The sequence below is a fragment of the Cetorhinus maximus genome, chromosome 15 (genome assembly GCF_964194155.1).
Source record: "Cetorhinus maximus chromosome 15, sCetMax3.hap1.1, whole genome shotgun sequence".
Taxonomy (NCBI): domain Eukaryota; kingdom Metazoa; phylum Chordata; class Chondrichthyes; order Lamniformes; family Cetorhinidae; genus Cetorhinus; species Cetorhinus maximus.
In genome coordinates this window covers 98498533-98519352 of record NC_135893.1, presented here as the reverse complement: position 1 = coordinate 98519352, position 20820 = coordinate 98498533, and positions in this window count along the sequence as shown.

Sequence of the window (20820 nt, the reverse complement as noted above, 5' to 3'; positions counted from 1 at the left end):
CTCCACAGTTGCTGCCAGACCTGCTGAGTTTTTCCAGCATCTTCTGTTTTTCTTTGTGAAACCAGGGGGCTGTTTTACACAAGACCAACTTCACATAGGGAGCGGTATAACTCCAGTCTGCTGCAAGTGTTCAGGGCTTCCTGGAAGATGTGCACCCTTGTTCCTCTCTCCTTTCAATGTTGGAGAAAATAAATATTTTGGCCCATTCTATTCAAACATTGATAAGTAGCCAGACAGCACTGCATTATAGCATTCACTGTGCTGCACTGCCACTCACTTCAGTGTGATCTGTACCAATCCCCCCCTTGCCGTATAACTTAGGTCTGCTTTGCCAACAGGTACTGATCTGTGGCTACAGCTTTACTGGTTTGTTAAAAGATTTCAGAATGTAATGCAATTTCTGCAGGTTTATCTAATGCTGATCAACACTTGATTATTGGGAATTGATGTGATCAGTGTATATAATATAGAGCCTTATCTAAGAAATTTGCGTTGGACTGCATGCATGAGGCTGATCACAGAAATTGTGGCTGATAACTAGACCAGGATGATGGCATAAACCATGAAAGCAAAAACTGAAATGGTTCATAATAATGAACATCAAAACGATAATCTGGCCTTGAACTCACTCCCCTAAAGTTCATTCTGTTTTGTAGTATTCGTGCTCTTGTCTAAAGTTGAGGTTTGTGATTGATCAGATGCCATTTGGGTATCAAAATGGGGAAAGTGGGGGTGCAGGTGGCAATGTGTTAGGGTTGCCAACTGTGATTAAATGTATTCCTGGAGGTTTCAGCACATGACTTGCCCCCCCCCCCCACCCCCCGCCGCGCTCCCCTAGGGGAGACGGTGGCACTGTGGTAATGTCGCTGGACTAGCGATCCAGGGACCCAAGCTAATGCTGTGGAGGCAAGTGTTCCCCACCATGCCAACTGGTGGAATTTGAATTCAGTTAATAAATCTGGAATATAAAGCTAGTCTCAGTAATGGTGACCATGAAACTATCATCAATTGTTGTAAAGAAACCCTTCTGGGTCACTAATGTCCCTTTCAGGAAGGAAATCTGCTGTCCTCACCTGACCTGACCTACATGTGACTCCAGACCCACAGCAATGCGGTTGATTCTTAACTGCCCTCTGGAATGACCCAGTAAGGTCAGTTCAAGGGCAATTGGGGATGGGCAACAAATGTCAATAACACCCACATCCCATGAAAGAGTAAAGGAAAAAAAATGCTCCAGCCATTAGTTGGCCAACACATCCATTCTTGTGACGCACTCCCCCTTCCTACGCCACTTGGAAAGCAAAATGACTCATTATTATTTAGCTAGATGATGCTTGACAGCCAGCCTCATTTTCAATATTCCTATATCTGGCAGAGAGAAATATTCAAAGCAAATTTTAAAAAAGCAACCTTTTTTAACGTCCTGATGATTTTTCTCCAGGGTGGCACACAGCAGTGTCCTGGAGATTGATCTTCAATTCCCGGAGACTTCCGGCCAATCCTGGAGGGTTGGCAACCCGGCGGTGTGTTTACACACCGCATCGCCTTCCTCTTTTCCCTCTTTCCGTTTAGAGGCCAGCCCAACATTCTGGCAGCCGTATCTCTAGTCTCTCTGTGTCTTCAAATAAACCGGGCACAATGGCAAAATAAAGCTGTCATGGGCACTTCCAGGATAACAGACATCTTCCATGGAAAGGAAGACAGAGTTAATGTTTCGAGTCCGTACGACTCTTCATCGGTTCTGAAGAGTCATACGGACTGGAAACATTAACCCTGTCTTCCTCTCCACCGATGCTGTCAGGCCTGCTGAGTTTTTCCAGCAATTTTTGTTTTTGTTTCAGATTTCCAGCATCCGCAGTATTTTGCTTTTAACAGATATCTTCATCTGCTTTACTGGAATGTTCACCCACGTCACGACGTTGAACTGAGGAGCCCGGGCTCTCCAAACAGGAGCCATTTACTGAAGCTCTGTGCTCTTGAGAGCTCTGTCACCACGGGTATCCTGTCCAGATGATCGCTCCTTTCCACAGAGAAAGCGATGAGGACGTTACCACTCTTGGCATCTGTCACATGATGACTGCACGGACAGGAGACTGGCAGCCATGATGAAATGGGTTAGAAGGATCCAGTCGCGTCAATTTTAACACAGCAACTCTTCAAGTCTGTGCTTGCAATCACAGGTCGATCAGAGCAGGATGGTGCATCTCAGCGAGAGCCTACTTTGCAAGGCTTGATCACTTTCCTGAGGCACAGACAGACACCATTGTTGAGAAAGGTTACCATAGAAATAGTGAGATACAATTCTTAAGTCAATATATTGAGCCTGGGGGTATTGATGAGGGCTCATATATCCCAGAAATTAATCTTTCCTTCTACACATCACGCAGCATAATAGCCCTCCAAATAAATTCCCATTCTTAGAGCTTTGCTGCGAGTGAAACTATAGCTACAAGCAAGAATTTAGTACATAAAGGTGAGGTATCCAATGGTCTTACAATGCAAAAACTGTGGAATGCACAGGAATTAATGCAGAAAGGAAACTGCTGGTAAAACTATCCAGTAAGTTAAAAATAAACTACAGCCAACAGTGAAAGCAGCAACAAAACTTTAACAAACGCATTTGCCTGGGCGAGGTCAACCTGATATGTGTACACCTTTTTTATTTGGATAAGCTGCACCATGAGGGGGGGCAGCCAGTGAGAAAGACCTTACGTCCAACTTGGAAGTGTTGGCCAACTCCATGGCCGTGCTGGTGGGCCCAGCTGTGATGCAGTGTCTGGTAGCCTCTGTCTCAGCTCCCACTGCAGTGCATGTGGATGCTGCCCAATGTCTGAGAGCTGCCATGGAAACTCCGAAGGAGGTCATGAGATTGGTGCGTGCTGCCTTGAAGACTCAGACTGCTGCCATCAGGGTAACAGCCCTCAATGCTCAAGGAGGCTTGCAGGCCCTGGCACCAGTCCAACAGTCCGTGCTGCAAGGGGTTATTAGGGTTGCTTCTGTGCCACCCCAGTGAAGTGGCAGCGGCTCTATTGAGCAGGGTAACAATGCTACTCATGCTCTCATCATTGCCACACTGCCAGTGCTTTGTAAGTTCCTGTTAGCCATCTAGCCCAGATTGCCACCGCCTATGTCAGGATGGTGCAGTCCAAAGCCTTGCTCAGAGGGTCTCCTGCAAAGCTACCTGCAGCCTCCTCCACTGAAAGTCATCAGCCTTCCACCAACAATGCTATAGCCACGGGGGTATCACTATATAGAACAAAGAACAAAGAAAAGTACAGCACAGGAACAGGCCCTTCGGCCCTCCAAGCCTGCGCCGATCATATTGCCCGTCAACTAAAACATTTTGCACTTCCGGGGTCCGTATCCCTCTATTTCCGTCCTATTCATGTATTTGTCAAGCTGCCTCTTAAAACACCACTACCATACCTGCTTCCACCACTTCCTCTGGCAGCGAATTCCAGACACTCACTACCCTCTGCGTAAAAAACTTGCCCCGCACATCTCCTCTATGGTTTTCTCCTCTCACCTTAAATCTATGTCCCCTAGTAATTGACTCTTCCACCCTGGGAAAAAGCTTCTGACTATCTACTCTGTCCATGCTACTCATAATTTTGTAAACTTCTATCAAGTCGCCCCTCAATCTCCGTCACTCTAGTGAGAACAATCCGAGTTTCTCCAACCTCTCCTCATAGCTAATAACCTCCAGAGCAGGCAGCATCCTGGTAAACCTCCTCTGCACCCTCTCCAACACCTCCATATCCTTCTGGTAATGTGGCGACCAGAATTGCACGCAATATTCCAAGTGTGGCCTAACCAAGGTTCTATACAGCTGCAGCATGACTTCCCAGCTTTTATACTCAATACCCCTGCCGATGAAGGCAAGCATGCCATATGCCTTCCTGACCACCTTATCCACCTGCGTTGCCACTTTCCATGACCTGTGGACCTGTACACCCAGATCCCTCTGCCCGTCAATGCACTTAAGGGTTCTGCCATTTACTGTATAATTCCTACCTGTATTAGACTTTCAAAAATGCATTACCTCGCATTTGTCCGGATTAAACTCCATCTGCCATTTCTCCGCCCAAGTCTCCAACTGATCTATATCCCGTTGTATCCTTTGAAAATCCTCTTCACTATCTGCAACGCCTCCAACCTTAGTGTCGTCTGCAAACTTACTAATTAGCCCAGTTACATTTTCCTCCAAATCATTTATGTATACTACAAACAGCAAAGGTCCCAGCACTGATCCCTGCGGAACACCATTAGTCACAGCTCTCCATTCAGAAAAGCACCCTTCCACTGCTACCCTCTGTCTTCTATGACCAAGCCAATTCTGTATCCATCTTGCCAGCTCACCTCTGATCCTGTGCGACTTTACCTTCTGTACCAGTCTGCCATGAGGGACCTTGTCAAAGGCCTTACTGAAATTCATGTATATAACATCCACTGCCCTTCCATCGTCGATCATCTTTGTCACTTCCTCGAAAAACTCGATCAAGTTAGTGAGACATGACCTCCCCTTCACAAAACCATGCTGCCTCTCACTAATATGCCTATTTGCTTCCAAATGGTAGTAAATCCTGTCACGAAGAATCTTCTCCAATAATTTCCCTACCACTGACGTAAGGCTCACCGTCCTGTAATTTCCTGGATTATCCCTGCTACCCTTCTTAAACAATGGAACAACATTGGCCATTCTCCAGTCCTCTGGGCCCTCACCCGTAGCCAGTGAAGATACAAAGATTTCTGTCAAGGCCCCAGCAATCTTCTCCCTTGCCTTCCTCAGTACTCTGGGGTAGATCCCATCTGGCCCTGGGGTCTTATCCACCTTAAAGTTCTTCAAGACGCCTAACACCTCCTCTTTTTTGATCTCAGCATGATCCAGGCTATCTACACACTCTTCCCTAGACAAATCGACCGCTAAGTCCTTCTCTTTGCTGAATACTGATGAGAAGTATTCATTTAGTATCTCTCCCATTTCTTCTGGTTCCACACACAGATTCCCACCTCTGTCCCTGAGTGGGCCTACCCTTTCCCTGGCTACCCTCTTGCTTTTTACATATGTATAAAAGGCCTTGGGATTTTCCTTAATCCTGGTTGCCAGTGACTTTTCATGACCCCTTTTAGCCCTCCTGACTCCTTGTTTAAGTTTCTTCCTACCTTCTTTATATTCTCCATGGGCTTCATCTGTTCCCAGCCTTCTAGCCCTTACGAATGCTTCCCTTTTCTTTTTGACTAATCGTTATCCAAGGTTCCTGAAACTTGCCATGCTTATCCTTCATCCTAGCAGGAACATGCCGGTCCTGAATTCTTATCAACTGACATTTGAAAGCCCCCCGCATGTCAATTGTTGATTTGCCCTCAAACATCCACCCCCAGTCTAGATTCCTCAGTTCCTGCCTAATATTGTTATAATTAGCCTTCCCCCAATTAAGCACCTTAACCCGTGGACTCCTGTTATCCTTATCCACCAGTGCCTTGAAACTTACTGAATTATGGTCACTTTTCCCGAAATGCTCCCCTACTGAAACTTCGACCACCTGGCAGGGTTCATTCCCTAAAACCAGGTCCAGTATTGCCCCTTCCCTAGTTGGACTATCTACATATTGTCTCAGGAAGCCCTCCTGGATGCACCTTACAAATTCTGCACCATCCAAACCCCTAGCACTAAGTGACTCCCAGTCAATATAGGAACACTACAGCAGGCAAAGGCACGTGGAAAATAGGCACTGAGGGAATGTACCAGCGCAAATGGTCCATTTTTGTTTGTTTAAAAGGATGCATTTTTAGATAAAGATATTACGTACAGGTTATTACAGCATGTTGGCCAAGGGGATCACTTTGACAGGGTGTCCTATATGGATAATAAAGTGGAGAACGATGGAGACATGATAGTGAAGGGTTGTACCCTAAGGGAAGCAGAGTCTGAGCAGAAGGTCTTGGACAATCCTCCCAAGGTGGTCTCCAGATACCAGGTGACAATGGCTGTATTCTCATGATGGTGAGGTAATGGGGGTGTAGGAGACCATCATGAACTTGGAGGTACATTCTGATGAGTGTTGTAAGGCTGGTTTGATGTCCTCAGCCTAATGCAAAGGGAGTATCCCTTGTCTCCAAGCAGCCAACCTCTGGTTGATCTTGAATACTGTGGGAATGGCAGACTGCCTCAGGATGAAGGCATCATGGCTACTATCAGGGTGGCGAGCATTCACTAACATATGATCGCACACTGGCTGCACATTGATGCAATGGTATCCATTGCAGTTCCTATACCTCTCCCCATTAACATGGGGAGCCCACAGAGAAACTTTCTTTGTTATTCATTCAAGGGATGTGGGCGTCACTGGCTGGGCCAGCATTTATTGCCCATCCCTAATTGCCCTTGAGAAGGTGGTGGTGAGCTGCCTTCTTGAACCGCTGCAGTCCATGTGGTGTAGGTACACCTACAGTGCTGTTAGGGAGGGAGTTCCAGGATTTTGGCCCAGCAACAGTAAAGGAACGGTAATATATTTCCAAGTCAGGATGGTGTGTGACTTGGAGGGGAAATTCCAGGTGGTGATGTTCCCAGCTTGCAGATGGTAGTGGTCGTGGGTTTGGAAGGTGCTGTCTAAGAAGCATTGGTGAGTTCCTGCAGTGCATCTTGTAGATGGTACACACTGCTGCCACTGTGTGTCGGTGGTGGAGGAAGTGAATGTTTGTGGATGTGGTGCAAATGAAGCAGGCTGCTTTGTCCCGGATGGTGTCAAGCTTCTTCAGTGTTGTAGGAGCTGCCCTCATCCAGGCAAGTGGGGAGAATTCCATCACACTCCTGACTTGTGCCTTGTAGATATAGGACAGGCTTTGGGGAGTCAGGAGGTGAGTTACTCACAGCAGGATTCCTAGCCTCTGACCTGCTCTTGTAGCCACAGTATTTATATGGCTAGCCCAATTCAGTTTCTGGTCAATGGTAACCCCCAGGATGTTGAGAGGGGGTGGATTCAGTGAAAGTAATGCCTTTGAACGTCAAGAGGCAATGGTTAGATTCTCTCACATCTGTGCAGTCAATAATTCCCTGCACCATTGGAATCCTGCTATCCTGTCACATGATCTTTACTCTCCTTGCTGAGAAAGTCTATGATGAAATTGTTTCTCTCGGCGGGTGGTGTCTCCATCACCTTCCTGATGCAGCGATGGACAGTGGACTGGGAGATGTTCATTATGTTGTTAATTCCTGCTTGGAATGATCCTGTCACATAGAAGTTTACTATAATTGTGACCTTTGCAGCCACTGACTGCACCAATGCCACCCTGGCTACAGGTCCTGTTGAAGGAGGTGGCACAGTTCTGTGACAACCCCCTGGTTGAATCTGAGTCATCTCAGGCACTGCTTCAGGGTAAAGTGGAGAAACGCTCTAAAAACTCCAGAGGGGAACTTTTTTTTTATACAGTTGTTGGTAATGACCTGGAACTCACTGCCCACGGGGATGTTGGAAGCGGAGGCAATTAATGATTTCAAAAGGAAAGTCGATGGACGCTTCAGGGAAATAAACTTGCAGGACTACAGGATACAGGAGGGGGATAGGACTGACTGGATTGCCGTGCGTGCAGGCGACATGGTGGACTCGATGGGTTGAATAGCCTCCTTCTGTGCCATAAACGATTCTAGGACTCTGACTCTAGGGTAGAGTCATCTGCGGAGAGCCTCCTCCTCCTCCTCCCTCTTCACAGAGCTTCCTCTCTCTGCTCCATTTCCCAGTCATTTTGCAGATTCAGAGTCACTGCAACTCCAGCCCTCTTATCTCTTACACACACGATGCATTTAGGTGGGCAAATCCTCTGCCCAAACCCCAAATGGATGCACCTACCCACAAAAAAACACCAAAAGTAAGTCACAGGACTTCCACTAAATTTACCACAGCAGAAATAAGTCAAGAGCATCTCATCTGCAAGTAAAATGGCTGGCCCTTTAAATAACACTAGTGGGGGAGGGGTTCCCTCGTTCAGTTAAACGCATGGTCAGCTGTGACTGATTGACATGGGTGCTCACTGGACCTGCCAGGTCCTAGTTTTGAAAATGTGTGTCAGATCAGTTGGAATGGCTTTTCGACATTGCAATCTGTTATGATGTCTGCACAACACGCCCACGTTAGCACCCGTCCCAGCATGGGGCAGTATGTGGGTCACACTGGAAGCCGCCATTTACAGACTCTGGCGGGGGAGATGAGTGGGGGAGTGGGGGTTGGAGGGGTTTTGTTCTGTAGCGTCTGTACTAATGGAGCCCAAATTCACAGTCGCCAACTCCGCCTGGACATATTCCTGGAGGATTCATCACATGACTCTTGCCTCCAACTGCCCTCTAAACAAACCACAAATGATTGAATAAATAAATAAAATAAGTAACTTATTTTGACGGCCTTATGACTTTCTCCCAGGTTGCTTGCATCACCCTCAGAGTAAAGAAATTCCTCCTCATTTCAGTCCTAAGTGGCCTACCCAGAATCCTGAGATTGTGATGCCTTGTTCTGTCCAGGAGAATGATCTTTAATTCCTGGAGACTGCTGGACAACCGGATTAGAGTTGGCAACCCTACTTATATATAGCACTTAAGAGCAACTGGTATATCTCATTCATAAAAGAGAACCAGTAAGTCACTGTCTCCAATCACACATAGATTCCAGACATTCTACATTCATGACCTTCAGTACTAGAACAACTTTAATTCTAATAGACATCAACCAACAAACACAAATCCCAAAACTCAAAAGAATTTTTAATAGGTTTTAAAGCTTTGTAAGAGACATCTATAGATTGTCTAATGGAATTTATTCAAAGAACCATTTAAGTTGGTGTTGTCTTGCTTTAAAAGGCAACATTGATTTTACTGTTATACTGGTGAAGCCTCTCATGCCACTTATGTATATCATTAAAAAAATTCTATCCAGTACCACAAACTGATAATGTTAGATAGAGAAACAACAGAAAAATCAATTTCTTTACAATGATCCACGCTTCTTAAAGTGTTTTAAGAAAAAAATGTGATAATCAAATATTTGCTGCAAGGTTACCAAAGTGAAGAAAAACGCACCGGTTAGTGGCAGACAGCACACTGGACATTAGTTCCTGTTTAAATCATAATCATTGACACAAAACTGCTAACGTCATTCAGCCAAATACATGCGATAACTTAACCACAAGAAAGAGGTTCTGACATTGTTCAGCTTCCTGGAAAAGCCCATTAGTGAAGCTTCCCTGAATAGAGATACTTAGAGTTTGAAATAAATCATTGCTCAGGGTCATGCTTTCTAAATTCAAAGTCTTCAACTTTTATGCATATGAAAACTACCCAGAAGAAAGCCCTCTGTACAATCAGTTCATCTTACAGAAGGACATGAGCTCTTCTTTAAATGGACCGTGCAAACGTGAATGCACAGGAATTGCTTTAATCTTTTACTGTCAACGCCACACAAATTTCTACTCAAGCCTGAGATGAACATACTTCATTCAAATTCAGAATAAATCCATTGCAGTAAATACTAGTATGATGCTGGGAATTAATTTAAATACACTGCATTATAGCCTTGGCAGTGAGTTTGTGAGGTTATTCCGCCACATGGAATATTATAGTTGAGCTCAATTCTACGCTCGTCTGTTGTTTGCACAAACCCACATGCGCACCAGCACACGCCTAGCAAGTTTCCCCTCAAGTATTCTATCAAAACCCCTCTAAAGTTTGAACATCCCTGGCTCAGGGGCAAAAATTCTTAAAGATGGTTTACAAATTCCAGTTAAATTTGAGGATTAAAAAAATGTCTTTAACCTTCTCTGCTCTAAAGAGAACATAGGAATGGGTGTAGACCATCTATTCCCCTCAGAATGGAAATCTTGAACAATTTTTCCATCCTTAACCTTGGGAGTCATTGGAAAAGTTATATAAAGTTCAAGTCATGATCTCATTTTCAAATATAATGGTCAACGAATGATGGAAGGTTCATAATGTCAATTAAGCTCATCCTGTCCCAACTGCCTTAGACTTCATTTCATCCAATTCACTTGTCTTATTCCCCTGCCCCCCCAGCCCACAGAAGGTTTCCAGAACTCTGGAATCATGGTGCACAGAAGGAGGGCACTTGGCCCATTGTACCCGCTCGATGAAAGAATTCTTCATGTGGTCTCACTCCCCTGTTCTTTCCCCGTAGCCCTGCAAACTCAAACTCTGAAAGTCACTGACTTCTACGTCTAATGACATTGCGTTAAGCTACCTGCAAGCAGCCCTCTTGAGAGGCCGGTTGTCAACTTCTATATGTTTATAGCTGGGAGGCTCCCATTACTCCATCTCCAATAGCCACAAGCATACGTGACTCCACTGATGTCTAGGGCCTCCGTCTCCGCAGCTGTTGATATGGTTGCCCATCCCAGCATCTGTTGCCCATCCCTAATTGCCCTTGAGAAGGTGATGATGAGCTGCCTTCCTGTGGTGTAGGGCCGTCTGCCCTAATTCTTCTAGGTGGTAGATGTCGTGCTTTGGAAGATGCCGTTGAAGGAGTCTTGGTGAGTTCCTGCCATACATCTTGTAGATGGTACACACGGCTGCCACTGTGTGTCAGTGGTGGAGGGAGTGAGAATGATTAAGGTGGGGGATGGGGTGCCAGTTAATTTGGCTGCTTTGTCCTGGATGGGGGTCGAGCTGGAGGGCCACCCCAGTTCTCTGCCTCTTCCTCGTGTTCTGTTCTCTCCTTTCCAGCCAGGGGGAGAGGAACAGATGCGAGAGTGAGGGTAACAGCACATGCTGAACGGGTGGGTGGAGAGCATTTGTTGAGGGTGAATCTGAGGGGGAAGAATGACATTGCATAAAGGTGAGGTGTCAGTGGTGGGTGGACAGATGGGATGTGGGGAAGTGCATAGCGAGAGAGGGATGGGTGCCTGTTCAAGTTGGTGTGAGGAGTGATGTGCTGGAGTAAGTTTGAAAAGGTGGTGGGAGGGGAGGCGGGCTTAGCACGATGTACACGTCAGGATGTAGCTGTATACACCTCTCCTGCCGTAATAAGGTCATTAAATTCCTTTAGGCATTGAATCCACAAACCTGGCACCCACACGGCTGCTGCTCATCACATGGGCAACCACAAGCTATGCCATTGTGGTCTCAGCACCAGGCTTCTTCCTCCTATCAGGGAGAGAACAGTCTCTCCCTGTCAGGCTTCACACCCAGGAAAGCATCACTGAAACGAGGCGACTTCCTTGAATTTGCTCTCAGTCCATCCTCTAGCACAACATACCTTTCCTCCAGCCCACACCTCTCTCCTTTCCCACCTTGCTGGAGGGAACACGGGGGCGGTGGGGGGAGAGGCAGAGAAGCAGAGGTGGCCCTCCAGCCATTCCCGTGCTAATGGCTGCTGAGGGGGAGGTGATGCTGGACGTCAGTATGTTCAGCCTGATGTCGGATATGGGGGGCCACCCAAACACTCCACCCTGTCAATTTGTTGTGCTGCTCTCCCAACTACAGGAATGTCACGTGTGGAGTATCCCTCTAAACACTGGAGTGGAAATGGCCCTCGTGTGGATCTACTGTGCCCATTGATGGGAAACTCAGAAAGAACAGTAATTCCATGTCTGGGTTTAAAAGTCACTGGCAGACGCAGGGCAGTTATTATTGGGTTTCCTGCACACAACCAGGCCACAGTCACCCTGTTACCAGCGTGTCAGGAACTTCCAGTCCAGCCCCATGTGACTTGCAGGTTGTTGTTGTTGTAATTGCTTTTTGCTACACTTCCAACCCTCTCATTCTGTGCAGGAAACCATCGCTCCTGTTCCGTGGTTTTGTGTGAGGTTTGTCAGTGTCGTCTACGACCATGTCCCGTGGTCAACTAATCTGCTAACATCTAGATTATCCGCGCCTCTTAGCACTTACGTGTCAATTCAAGCACAGCGGTGATACTCACATCGTTTCAATCTGACTCCTCATGGAGTTGTAAGTAAAATGTGATGTCGGACCTGGTGAAGCACTGCTTACGTGGAGCATCAGTTCCCTCGGGTATTCTAGACACCTGCCCGGCCTAATTTAAATGTTTAGGGAAGAGGTTCTCTCCCCTCTCAATTTCCACAAGTTGAAATTTCTACCTTTGGGATGCATCTCTTAGCCTGTGTACTTAAGCTGGGCAATCAGACCTGCAAGTCAGCCAGGAGCACAGCATAGCAAACAGGGTCCTGCCTGGCTGGAACTATAACCCCAGAGAGGTTATGATGAAGAGCTCGGTTTGGTTTTCGTAATTCGGTTATCACGCTCTGGAGCAGATTATTAAAACATGTGGCGGGTATGCATTCCCTATCATGTGTTAAGAAGGGGGCGTGATTAGCCCCCCCGAAAGGAGTGGAGATTTCCAGTTAGAGAGGATAAATTGTGGCTTAGGTGGGATTGGAAGAATTTATGGTGATTGGTCGCCTGATGTTTTGCTCCGTTGGCATAGGGCATGATGCAAAGAGTGGGCATGAAGGGGGCATTTTCAAGTTGGCCAGCTGTGACCAGTAGAGTGCCTCAAGGATCAGTGCTGGGGTCTCACATTTTAACCATCGATATTAATGATGATACCAAGAAAGGTAAACTGTAGGAAGGGCTCAAGGAGGCTGCAAAGAGACATGGACAGAATAAGTGAGTGATCAAAAGATGGCAGATGGAGGATAATATGGGGGAGGGTGAAGTTACTCACTTTGGTTGGAAGAATAAAAAAGCAGAATATTTTTTAAAAGGTGAGAAACTTGTCAAATGTCGATGTTCACAGATACTTGGGTGTGATCATACAAGGAGTACAGAAAGTTAGCATGCAGGTGCAGCAAGCAATTAGGAAGGCAAATGGCATGTTGGCCTTCATTGCAAGAGGATTACTTATGAACATGTGAACTAGGAGCAGGAGTAGGCCACTCGGCCCTTCAAGCCTGCTCCACCATTCAAGAAGATCATGGCTGGTCTGATTGTAACCTTCTGCCTACCCCCGATAACCTTTCACCCCCTTGTGAATCAATAATCTATCTAGTTCTTCCTTAAAAATATTCAAAGACTCTGCTTCCACTGCCTTTTGAGGAAGAGAGTTCCAAAGGCTCTCAACCCTCTGAGAGAAAAAAATTCTCATCTCTGTCTTAAATGAGCGACCCCTTATTTTTTAAACAATGACCCCTAGCTCTAGATTCTCCCACAAGAGGAAACGTCCTCTCCACATCCACTGTTTTAAGACCCCTCAGGATCTTAAAGGCTTCAATTAAGTTGCCTCTTGCTCTTCTAAACTCCAGTGGATACAAGCCCAACCTGTTCAACCTTTCCTCATAAGACAACCCGCCCATTCCTGTTATTAGCCTAGTAAACCTTTGCTGAACTGCTTACAAGGCATTCACATCTTTCCTTCAATAAGGAGACCAGTACTGTGGACAGTACTCCAGATGTGGTCTCATCAGTGCCTCATACAACTAAAGCATAACCTCCCTACTTTTGTATTCAATTCCCCCTCACAATAAACAATAACATTCTATCAGCTTTCTTAATTCCTTGCTGTACCTGCACACTATCCTTTTTGTGATTTATGCACTAGGACACCCAGATCCCTCTGCATCTCAGAGCTCTGCAATCTCTCGCCATTTAGATAATAAGCTTCTTTTTTTATTCTTCCTGCCAAAATGGACAATTTCACATTTGCCCGCATTATACCCCATTTGCCAGATCTTTGCCCATTCACTTAACCTAGCTATGTCACTTTGTAGCCTCCTTACGGCCTCTTCGCAACTTACTTTCCAACCTTTCTTTGTGCCGTCAGAAAATTTAGCCACCGTGCCATCTGTCCCTTCATCCAAGTCATTTTTATAAATTGTAAAAAGTTGAGGCCCCAGCACTGATGGAGTACAACAATAAAGAAGTCTTGTTACTATTGCACAGGGCTTTGGTGAGACCACATCTCGCGTACTGGGCTGAATAATATACTCTGTGGCGCCGGGCAGGAGTCGTAGACGAAAAAATAAGTGGCTCGCTGACTCCCGCCATTTCAGCGCGCTGTATAAAAAGGCAAACAACCAATCGTTACCTGCCGGGCGGGTTTCCAGCCCACAACATTACATCAGTGTGACCTGTCTGTCCAATGGGAGTTGAACAGTGGGATGACTGGCATCTGAACTGGCAGGCCAATGACGTGGAAGGTGGTCACGGCCGTTCATTTAAAGGGGCACCCGGTACAGGATTGTGTCAGACGCAGCTGGGTTTTGAGTAATCTGGAAGCAGAAAGGATTTCGGTGGAGTGCAAAACCATTTGCAATCATTGGCACAGGTAAATCTGAATTTTCTAATTATTTTGACAATTTTCACAGACAGTCAGCATTCAGGGCCCTTGGCAAGGCACACACAGCCATTCATGGTAAGCATAACCATCGAGGAAATATGGAAATATGGAGCAGCTCGCCCCTAGATATCTTTCTCCCTGTGTTGATGGGTGAGAGAAGGAAGGGAAGAAGAGCCCGAGCTGCCCCAAGGCTTAATGATGCCTCCCTCGGAACCCTTCTCCAGGCTGCGAGTAACAGGCGTGAGGTCTCAATGCCAGGCGATGGAAAGAGGAGACATCCCAGAATCAGCCTGGACGGATGCAGCCGCAGAGGTCAGCAGTGTTGGGGGCGTCCTGAAAACACAGGGCAATGCTGAAAAAGGCTTAATGATCTTTTAAGATATGCAAAGGTGAGTAAGTCTCCACTGTGGACATGAGCATATACAGAAGGTCAGGGGAAGGCTCTACCTGGGTAATGCCTTGTGTGTACTGCTCAGTGACACTGTTCATGGCCCTGAGGCCTATGTACATGTGGTGTTGGGGGTGCTGGGGGAAGGGGCGTAGTACTAAATTTTGAGGTGCATCCCCAACCAGCCCATGCTTGCAAATCTCAAAACACAGAGTGGAATCATCCACTCCCGTTGGTGACGCGAGTGAACAATATGGCGAAAAGGTCAAAAATCAGTTTTACGCCGTCGTGAAACCAGTTTTCAATCGTCTGCTCCGCCTGTCAATGGCAGGCTGCACGTCAGGAAACTAATTTCAATACTTTAGCATCTCATTACAAGCCCTATGCTCGCCAGAATCATCCTCCCACGCTGGATCATCCGGGCACACCGATGTGTTTCACAACTGTACGTGAGCAATGTGCGCCTGGCGGGCTGCACTTTACTTGGGGCTTTGAGGTTTGTTTGCCTATCTTGCTTCAGGCAGCACTCACAGTCATCAGCGCCAGACTTCACAGGCAGCACCACATCACTGTTAGGGAGGCTGACAGGCTGGTCTCTACCTACCAGGCCAGCCATAAGGCTTTCCAATGGCTGCAGGGCGAGGGCTTGCTTGGGGAAGGGGGAGAAGTGGCCTCAAGCAAGGGAAGAGGCTGCAGGACAAGAACTGTACTGGGGAAGGGGGTATCCCAGGGTGTGTGTGTGGGGGGGCACATGTTGATCTGTGCAAGTGGCCTCAAGATGGTGAGGGCTGAGGAGGCAGTCTCCAGAGGAGATAAGGCCAGATGGAGATGTGAGGGTGTGTGTGAGAGACTGGGTGATGATTTCCCTTGAGCTGGCAGTGAGTGAGATGCCAGTGAATGTGTGATGGCCTTGTGAATGTGTGAGTTTAGAGTGATGAGATGGTTGTCTTACCCTGACGGCGTGGATGAGATCATTCATCCTCTATTTGCACTGGATGGCGAACGTCTTCTGAGCAGCATTGACACTGACCACCCCTGCCATTGCCTCCTAAGCCGGAGTGGTGAGATTGCTGGACCTCCTGTGGCCAGAGCGGGGGCAGAGGACACCACAACAGACCGCCAAAAGGCATTCCAATGACGGGGTCACTGAACTCTTCTTGACTTTCAGGGCCATGTCTTCACTGGAGCAGTCCTGGGCTGCGAGCATCGAGAATAGTGCACGGCTGCAGTTTAGATCTGGCACCCGGAGTGAGGTAATGGTATGGCGGATGATTCAGAGGCTGCCCGCCAGCGAGTTGGCGTTGCAGGTGGCTGCGTAATTCCTGAGGCAGGAAGCAGATGCTACGGTGCGAAAACCTGCCCTTGTGGCCGACGGGTAAAGCGCCATCTTTCATACCTACTACTGCACTTAGTGCAAACCTGGGACGATTCTGCCCATAGGGTCTAACACTAGATGGGATTCTGCAATTGGACAACGCTCAGCCAAGAAATCAGTTCCCACTTGCAAGATTACGATGATCTGAGGATAATCTATTTGTTCCTATAAAATTACATTTCATTCGCGTTTATCTATTCCCTTTGCTCCCTTCCTTAACTGATTGGGTTCCAGGGAAGCTCTTTTCAAGTCTCTGCTGTGCTGGATCCACTAGAATGAATTGTACGCCAGCTTAGTTGTCACTTAGGTTCCTCACATTTCTGGCAAATTAATGTAACGGCAATACATTGAAACATAGGCAAAAGTTTAAATGGCCTTTATAATTACACCATGTGCAACTAATGTATGAACATTTTACCCCTTCATCTGAAACTTCACCCTCTACTATTCTAATGGAAATATTTACACGTTTATTTTGAACCCTTTTGCTAAAATAACAAAGAGAGAAATTTCAGACTAATATGTTTAGCTTTCATACGATGTAAATTCCAGAACCATTGTGTAAGTAGAACAGCGAGACAGGGTCATTCTGGCCGCTCAGTGTAAACAGCAAAGAGACATTCCAGTTTCTTCAGTGTGACTAAAATAAAGTGTCCCACTCTCATCACCTGCACAGTGACCTGAATGCCCTACTCCCATGAATAGAGTGCCAAATTTTGAGGTGCAGGAGCTCTAAGGAAATGTGTTGGCCATATCATTTCTAAATCTACTATTACGTTGTTTTCCTATGTATTAATAATTTTAACCCCCAGTCATCAGTAAAACTATGCTTTTTAAGTGAAAAATATTAGTGCTGGTAGACATTTTATTTTGAACCATGTGGCATTTTGAATCATTAGTCTTTAGCATAGCTAGAATTTCATTATACAACGGTTTGATGATTTAATTCAAGCCTATTATAAACGTGAATTACAGAAAGCTTTGCTCACTTCTGACTGGGGGATGGTATATAGAGGGACCACTGCTTTTCTTGATTTATACTAATAACCTAGACCTGGGTGTACAGGGCACCATTTCAAAATTTGAAGATGATGCAAGACTTGGAAGTATCGTGACCTGTGAGGAGGATAGTGATAGACTTCAAGAGGATATAAACTGGCTGGTGGAATAGGCAGACATGTGGCAGGTGAAATGTAATGTAGAGAAGTGTGAAGTGATACATTTTGGTCAGAGAAATGAGGAGAGGTGGCATAAACTAAAGGGTACAATTCTAAAGGAAATGCAGGAACAGAGGGACCTGGGTGTATGTGTGCATAAATCATTGAAAGTGTCAGGGTGGGCTGAGAAAGCAGTTAATAAATTATACTGAAGCATGTGTTTTCTAAATAGGAGGACAGAGCACAAAAGCAAGTTATGAACCTTCACAAAACACTGGTTCAGCCTCAATTATCAACATCCTAGGGGTTACCCTTTGACCAGAAACTGAACCAGACTAGCCATGTAAATACTGTAGCTACAAGAGCAGGTCAGAGGCTAGGAATCCTGTGGCGAGTAACTCACCTCCTGACTCCCCAAAGCCTGTCCGCCATCTCCAAGGCACAAGTCAGGAGTGTAATGGAATTCTCCCCACTTGCCTGGATGAGTGCAGCTCCCACAACATTCAAGAAGGTCAACATCATTCAGGACAAATCAGCCCACTTGATTGGCACCCCATCCACAAACATTCACTCCCTCCACCATCAATGCACAGTGGCAGCAGTGTGTACTATATACAAGGTGCACTGCAGGAACTAACCAAGACTCCTTAGACAGCACCTTCCAAACCCACAACCACTATCATCTAGAAGGACAAGGGCAGCAGGTAGATAGGAACATCACCACCTGCAAGTTCCCCTCCAAGCCACCTCACCAACCTGACTTGGGAATATATCGGCTGTTCCTTCACTGTCACTGGGTCAAAATCCTGGAACTCCCTCCCTAACAGCACTGTGGATGTTCCTACACCACATGGACTGCAGCGGCTCAAGAAGGCAGCTCAACACCACCCTCTCAAGTCCAGTTAGGAATGGGCAATAAATGCTGGCCCAGCCAGCAAAGCCCACATCCCATGAACGAATGAAAAAAAAGAAAGTTTTTAGAAAGGGTGCAGAAAAGATTTACAAGAATGGCTCCAAGGATGGGAGACTTCAGTTATGTGGATGGATTGGTGAAGATGGGTCTGTTCTCCTTGGAGAAGAGAAAGTTGAGAGGAGATTTGTTAGACGTGTTCAAAATAATGAGGGGTCTGGATAGAGCAAATGGGCAGAAACTGTTCCCATCGGCATAAGGTTGAGAACCCTAAGATGATTAACAAAAGAACCAGGGGCAACATGAGGAAAAACTTCTTTATGTGACAAGTGGATTAGATCTGGAATGCACTGCCTGAGCATGCAATGGAGACAGATTCAATTGTGGTTTTCAAAAGGGAACTGCATAATTATCTGAAGAGAAGATTTTACAGGGCTACAGGAGGAGTTGGACTAGCTGAGTTGCTGTTGCAGAGAACTGACACAGACAATATGCTGAATGGCCTCCTTCTCTGCTGTAACCATTCTATGATTCTAGTATAGGTACATTCAAGGAACTTGATAAACCACGAGGAAGAAAGAAGCTGAAGGTTACCCTGATAGTGTGATCAAGGAGGGTGGGAGGAGGCTTGTGTGGAACATAAACACCAACATAGATGAGATGGGCCAAATGGCCTGTTTCTGTGCTGTAAATTCCACGTAGAGCTGCCAGCAGGGAATACAAACACTATCCCACGTTTCGCATCCTCAGGCCATCACAGCCAAGGAATTAATGTTCAGTAGACAAACGCAGCAGGGTGTTTGGGCATACTGATGCTGCTTTAGATCCCGGGAATCTTGAGCTTCAAAGACCCTGAAATGCCTGTTTATGAGAATGCTGCATACAGGGAGTTGTAAGATGTGTTTTTTTTTTACGGTCAGGGAGCTGTGCAGAAAGGTTACTGCTGTTGCTGCACATTGATTCAAAGACATTCAGCAGCAGCAGTATGAGGCCTGGGACCTCAGGCTCGGCCATCATTCTGCTGCCTCTTAACCACCCCAGGCTCCGGATTCGCAGCCGCACTGCGAGTTCCGGGCATTCCAGTCTACTGTTACCGTCTGGCCCGCATTCAAACTCCAAGAACTCGTGGCCAACCTTGCACTTGTGCCCCACATAATAATAGAGGTAGAAATCACTCGACATGGTCCCCGCACTGGCAGCCTTTGCATCACAAGACACACAGTCCTATTTGTATACAAGAGGATTTCCGTGCAGCTCTGATTGCTGCCACCGATGAACCAAATCCCTCCTCATGTGTTGCTCTTGGAAACAAGTAGCTTTAGTATTGGAGGCAGCAAGGATTAAAATCAACATCAATCTTACAGATAGAAAATACAAACAATTAACAGAATGGGTTCCACTGAGATCAGGGGAAAGAAAAATCGAGTGGGCCGTACAATGGATGGCCAATCAGCAGAGTTTACCATCCTGGTTTTAAAAAAGAGGCACCAAAGGTAAGATAGGAGGATCAACAATTTTAGATCATGAACTCTCTCCTCCATCCCCACCCCCTTTCCGATTTTCCCCCTCCTTTTTGTTTTTTCTAATAATTTATACAGATTTTTCTTTTCCCACCTACTTCCATTATTTTTAAATGTATTTCCATCCATTGTTTTATCTCTACCTTTTAGCCTTTATCGATTCCTTCACCCCACCCCACCCCCACTAGGGCTATCTGTACCTTGCTCGTCCTGCTTTCTATACTTAATTAGCACATTCCTTAGATAATATCACTACCGCCAACACCTCTTTGTCCTTTTGTCTGTGACATCTTTTGGTTATCTCCACCTATCACTGGCCCTCTATCCAGCTCTACCTGTCCCACCTCCCCCCCACCTTAAACCAGCTTATATTTCACCTCTTTTCTATTTTTACTTAGTTCTGTTGAAGAGTCATGCGGACTCGAAACGTTAACTGTGTTCCTCTCCGCAGATGCTGCCAGACCTGCTGAGTTTTTCCAGGTATTTTTGTTTTTGTTTTGGATTTCCAACATCTGCAGTTTTTTGCTTTTATCTATAGTAAAACAGGAGGCATTGGACGCGGGTTAAGGCTGGAGCCAGAGTTATGGAAACGCCAATGACTTTTCCAAGCAATTAATCTTCGGGACTGTTCACATGTTAGTTTTAAAGTTCACAGCTGACCTCCGGAAGTTTTTTCGTGAGTGCTTTTACATCCTTAACAACACTTGTATTGCTGTCGGGGAAGAGAGACTGGATTTGGACAGGTTCAGTTGACCCAAGAGCTCTTTGAGCTAAGGACAAATGTCTAAATGCTGTTGGTAGCCACTCATTATGGTCCCTATGAATCCTGCGGAGACGCTGGGCAGTGGTTTACAGGACTAACCATTAAAACCTTTAAATAGGAGGTGCCCAAGGGGCACTCCGGCGCTCTCCGGCTGCACTACACCCCTAGTGCAGGGCAAGGAGTGGAAGACACAGAGGGTATTGGCTGCTAACCAATTTACAGGCTGCGTATCCCTCCTGGTGCATGGAAGTGTGAAGGTATGAACGTCCCTGAGAATCTAATTCATCGCACTGTCACACCTCACTGCAGGAGAAGTGGGCCCACAATGCCAGGGAGGGGTGAGCAGGGCTGGAGGCGATGTGCCCGGCCTGGCTAACCTCATCCCGCTGGAGGAGGGGGCTCTACAGCTGTCA